This window comes from Coregonus clupeaformis, chromosome 20, assembly GCF_020615455.1.
Source record: "Coregonus clupeaformis isolate EN_2021a chromosome 20, ASM2061545v1, whole genome shotgun sequence".
In the NCBI taxonomy this organism is placed as follows: Eukaryota; Metazoa; Chordata; class Actinopteri; order Salmoniformes; family Salmonidae; genus Coregonus; species Coregonus clupeaformis.
Genome location: NC_059211.1, coordinates 46,069,993 through 46,075,956, shown reverse-complemented (window position 1 = coordinate 46,075,956; position 5,964 = coordinate 46,069,993).

The window sequence follows — 5,964 nt, the reverse complement described above, 5'->3', positions numbered from 1 at the left end:
AGTTTGCGTTCCTTCTTATTTCACGTTCAGAGGTGGTGATGAATCTTGTACAAGGGACACACTCTCAATGGGGTGCCATCCCACTTCTAACACCAGTGTAACAAATTCGGGGCGGGTGGTGGGGAGGGCTCAACCATGGTCTCTGTCACAAAAGATTATACTGTATCTGTGCTGAAACTGCAAATTATGCCTAGAGGTCCAAACCTCTTGATGATGTCGCTTGACTTTAGGCGTTGTAAGGTACTACACAAATGCCTATGCAGTTTGCAGTTTTATTGCTGCCGTTTACCACCATTGCTATTTTATTTTATTTAACCTTTATTTTAACAGGGATTCAAAACTGAGACCAAGGTCTCTTTTCAATATGAGCCATGTATAGCACAGACAAAATACACATCAATATACAATAAACACATTAAACTACACATTAAAATACACGTTATTATACAATACACGAAAAGCAAAACACAATCATTAAAAAACACATTTTTCAGTAAAAAGGTCCCCTAACAACCATCTGAAATGCCCTAGAGGCACCAATTTCTCCAATTTTAAAGTGCATTGTAGATCATTCCACAAATAAGGCGCAAGGACACCAAAGGCTGATCTACCTAACTCTCTAGACACCAAAGGAGTCTCCAGAGTTAACCAACCCTGTGAACGAGTTTGATAACTTGTCATTTTAAATATTAACAGTAATGTTAGGTAAGTCAGAGGTTTGTGGAGCAGGGCTTTGTAAACAAAAATAGCGTAATGATGTGATCTACGTGACTTCAAAGAGGTGCAGCCAACCTTTTGGTAAAGAATACAGTGATGAGTAATAAAACTGTCTCCTATGATAAAATGAAGGGCGCTATGAAAAACGGCATCCAGGGGTTTAGGAGTAGAGACATCTGCACTTTAATAAATAGTATCACCATAATCAACAACAGGTAGAAAGATTGACTGCACAATCTGCTTCCTGCTGACTAGAGAGAGACAAGATCTGTTTCTGTAAAAAAAAAGGCCACTTTAAATCTTAGTTTCTTAACAAGCCAAGTTATTGTATGCTCAGACTCGTTCAATTTTAGAACCATCTGATAGTGAAGATGTAATCCATCTGAGACAGTCTTATGAGAACTTGAAAACAACATGTATTTACACTGAACAAAAGTATAAATGCAACATGTAAAGTGTTTCATGAGCTGAAATAAAAGATCCCAGAAATTTTCCTTACGGACAAATTGCTTATTTCTCTCAAATTTTGTGGACAAATTTGTTTACATCCCTGATAGTGAGCATTTCTCTAGCTATAAAAAGTGATTGAGTAGACTGTATAGATTTCATGACTAGAAGCTCAAAGGACAAAAACAGTCATTTTCTTTTTTGCAAAATGAAATTTGCTGTCGTAAATGTTAGCAACACCTCCGCCTTTGCGGGATGTGCGGGGGATATGGTCACTGGTGTAACCAGGAGGAGAGGCCTCATTTAACACAGTAAATTCATCAGGCTTGAGCCATGTTTCAGTCAGGCCAATCACATCAAGATTATGATCAGTGATTAGTTCATTGACTATGACTGCCTTGGAAGTGAGGGATCTAACATCAAGTAGCCCTATTTTGAGATGTGAGATATCACAATCTCTTTCAATAACGACAGGAATGGAGGTCTTTATTCCATTGAGATTACTAAAGCGACCACCGCCATGTTTAGTTTTGCCCAACCTAGATCGAGGCATAGACACGGTCTCAATGGGGAAAGCTGAGCTGACTACACTGACTGTGCTAGTTGGAGACTCCACTAAGCTGGCAGGCTGGCTAACAGCCTGCTGCCTGGCCTGCACCTTATCTCATTGTGGAGCTAGAGGAGTTAGAGCCCTGTCTATGTTGATAGATAAGATGGATGGAGTCCGTCACTCCTCAGTAGACCAAGCTTGGTCCTGTTTGTGGGTGAGTCCCAGAAAGAGGGCCAGTTATCTACACATTCTATATTTTGGGAGGGGCAGAAAACAGTTTTCAACAAGCGATTGTGTTGTGAGACTCTACTGTAGAGCTCATCACTCCCCCTAACTGGGAGTGGGGCAGAGACAATTACTCGATGCCGACACCTTTCTAGCTAATTTACACGCTCAAGCTACACTACCGGTGAAAAGTTTTAGAACACCTACTCATTCAAGCGTTTTTCTTTATTTAATTTTTTTTTTTACATTGTAGAATAATAGTGAAGACTTCAAAACGATGAAATAACACATATGGAATCATGTAGTAACCCAAAAAGTGTTAAACAAATCAAAATATATTTTATATTTGAGATTCTTCAAATAGCCACCCTTTGCTTTGATGACAGCTTTGCACACGCTTGGCATTCTCTCAACCAGCTTCATGAGATACTCACCTGGAATGCATTTCAATTAACAGGTATGCCTTCTTAAAAGGTAATTTGTGGAATTTCTTTCCTTCTTAACGCGTTTGAGCCAATCAGTTGTTTTGTGACACGGTAGGGGGGGTATACAGAAGACAGCCCTATTTGGTAAAATACCAAGTCCATATTATGGCAAGAACAGCTCAAATAAGCAAAGAGAAACGACAGTCCACCATTAACTTAAGACATGAAGGTCAGTCAATACGGAAAATGTCACGAACTTTGAACATTTCTTTGAGTGCAGTCGCAAAAACCATCAAGAGCTATGATGAAACTGGCTCTCATGAGGACCGCCACAGGAATGGAAGTCCCAGAGTTACCTCTGCTGCAGAGGATTCGTTCATTAGAGTTACCAGCCTCAGAAATTGCAGCCCAAATAAATGCTTCACAGAGTTCAAGTAACAGACACATCTCAACAGCAACTGTTCAGAGGAGACTGTGTGAATCAGTCCTTCATGGTCGAATTGCTGCAAAGAAACCACTACTAAAGGACACCAATTAGAAGAAGAGACTTGCTTGGTCCAAGAAACAATAGCAATGGACATTAGACCGGTGGAAATGTGTCCTTTGGTCTGGAGTCCAATTGGAAATGTTTGGTTCCAACCGCCGTGTCTTTGTGAGACGTGGTGTGGGTGAACGGATGATCTCCACATGTGTATTTCCCACCGTAAAGCATGGAGGACGAGGTGTGAAAGTGTGGGGGTTCTTTGCTGGTGACACGGTCTGTGATTTATTTAGAATTCAAGGCACACTTAACCAGCATGGCAGCATGGTTTGGGATGAGTCGGACCGCAGAGTGAAGGAAAAGCAGCCAACAAGTGCTCAGCATATGTATAAACTCCTTCAAGACTGTTGGAAAAGCATTCCAGATGAACGTGGTACCTTCAGGCGTTTGGAAATTGCTCCCAAGGATGAACCAGACTTGTGGAGGTCTACATTGTTTTTTCTGAGGTCTTGGCTGATTTCTTTTGATTTTCCCATGATGTCAAGCAAAGAGGCACTGAGTTTGAAGGTAGGCCTTGAAATACATCAACAGGTACACCTCCAATTGACTCCAAATAAATTCATTAAAAATCCTACAATGTGATTTTCTGGAATTTTTTTTCTCATTTTGTCTGTCATAGTTGACGTGTACCTATGATGAAAATTACAGGCCTCTCTCATCTTTTTAAGTGGGAGAACTTGCACAATTGGTGGCTGACTAAATACTTTTTTCCCCCACTGTATATCCACAGTAAAACGAGTCCTATAGCGACATAACCTGAAAGGCCGCTCAGCAAGGAAGAAGCCACTGCTCCAAAACCGCCATTAAAAAGCCAGACTACGGTTTGCAACTGCACATGGGGACAAAGATCATGCTTTTTGGAGAAATGTCCTCTGGTCTGATGAAACAAAAATAGAACTGCTTGGCCATAATGACCATTGTTATGTTTGGAGGAAAAAGAGGGTTGCTTGCAAGCCGAAGAACATCATCCCAACCGTGAACCACGGGGGTGGCAGCATCATAGCTGTGGGGGTGCTTTGCTACAGAAGGGACTGGTGCACTTCACAAAATAGATGGCATCATGAGGAAGGAAAATTATGTGGATATATTGAAGCAACATCTCAAGACATCAGTCAGGAAGTTAAAGCTTGGTCGCAAATGGGTTTTCCAAATGGACAATGACCCCAAGCATACTTCCAAAGTTGTGGCAAAATGGCTGAAGGACAACAAAGTCAAGGTATTGGAGTGGCCATCACAAAGCCCTGATCTCAATCCTATAGAAAGTTTGTGGGCAGAACTGAAAAGCGTGTGAGCAAGGAGGCCTACAAACCTGACTCAGTTACACCAGCTCTGTCAGGAGGAATGGGCCAAAATTCACCCAACTTATTGTGGGAAGCTTGTGGAAGGCTACCTGAAACGTTTGACCCAAGTTAAAAATTTTAAAGGCAATGCTACCAAATACTAATTGAGTGTATGTAAACTTCTGACCCACTGGGAATGTGATTAAATAAATAAATACTCTCTCTCTACTATTATTCTGACATTTCACATTCTTAAAATAAAGTGGTGATCCTAACTGACCTAAGACAGGACATTTCTACTAGGATTAAATGTCAGGAATTGTTAAAAACTGAGTTTAAATGTATTTGGCTAAGGTGTAAATTGACCAATTCGGATAATGTGGGAAAACTCCTGGCAGACTTGATACAAAATATTGTGTAGTAATGTAATTCTTGACTGAATCAGTCTGAAACGTTGCACACACAATGCTTCCATCTTGTGGACAAAATTTAAATTACACCTAGATTCCTACATCACTGTCTGGCCTTTCTCTTGGATTTCAAAGATGATGCAAAAAAAATAGGAAGAAAACGCATGTTTTTTTGTTTGTATTATCTTTTACCAGATCTAATGTGTTATATTCTCCTACAATAATTTCACATTTCCACAAATTTCAAAGTGTTTCCTTTAAAATGGTACCAAGAATATGCATATCCTTGCTTCAGATCCTGAGCTACAGGCAGTTAGATTTGGGTATGTCATTTTAGGTGAAAATTGAAAAAATGGATCTGTCAGAGCTAATGGTGGGAGGCTTCGGCGGGTCAGACCCCGTAGCGGGTGGAGGAGAGACCTGAGAAGGCTCGGCCTCTGACTCCGAATCGTTGCTTAATGGGGAGAACCGGTTGAAAGTTTCTGTCAGCTGAATGAGCGACACCGGTTGAGCATGCTGACAGCATTTATTTCCAGAAGCCTTGAGAAAATTGTCCAGCTGTGGGGACTATGCAGGGGGATTTATATTACTATTTGTACTTACTGGTGGCACAGATGCTGTTTCATCCTTTCCTACACTTAAATTGCCCATGCCTAACGATTGCATCTGAAGGTCACTCTAAAATGTGCAGTTTTGTTACACAACACAATGCTACAGATGTGTCAAATTTTGAGGGAGCGTGCAATTGGCATGCTGACTACAGGAAAGTCCACCAGATCTGTTGCCAGGGAATTCATTGTTAATTTAGTTGTTTTAGAGAATTTGGCAGTATGTCCAACCAGCCTCACAACCGCAGATCACGTGTAACCACGCCAGCCCAGGACCTCCACATCCGGCTTCTTCACTCGTGGGACCAGCCACCCGTACAGCTGATGAAACTGTGGGTTTGCACAACCAAAGAATTTCTGCAAAAAACTGTCAGAAACCATCTCAGGGAAGTTCATCTGTGTGCTTGTCGTCCTTACCAGGATCTTGACCTGACTGCAGTTTGGCATCGTAACTGACTTCAGTGAGCAAATGCTCACCTTCGATGGCCGCTGGAGAAGTGTGCTCTTCACGAATGAATCCCGGTTTCAACTATACCGGGCAGGTGGTAGACAGCATGTATGGCGTTGTGTGGGCGAGCGGTTTGCTGATGTCAATGTTGTGAACAGAGTGCCCTATGGTGGTGGTGGGGTTACGGTATGGGCAGGCATAAGCTATGGACAACAAACACAATTGCATTTTATCGATGGCAATTTGAATGCACAGAGATACCGTGACAAGATCCTGAGGCCCATTGTCATGCCATTCATCCGCCGCCATCACC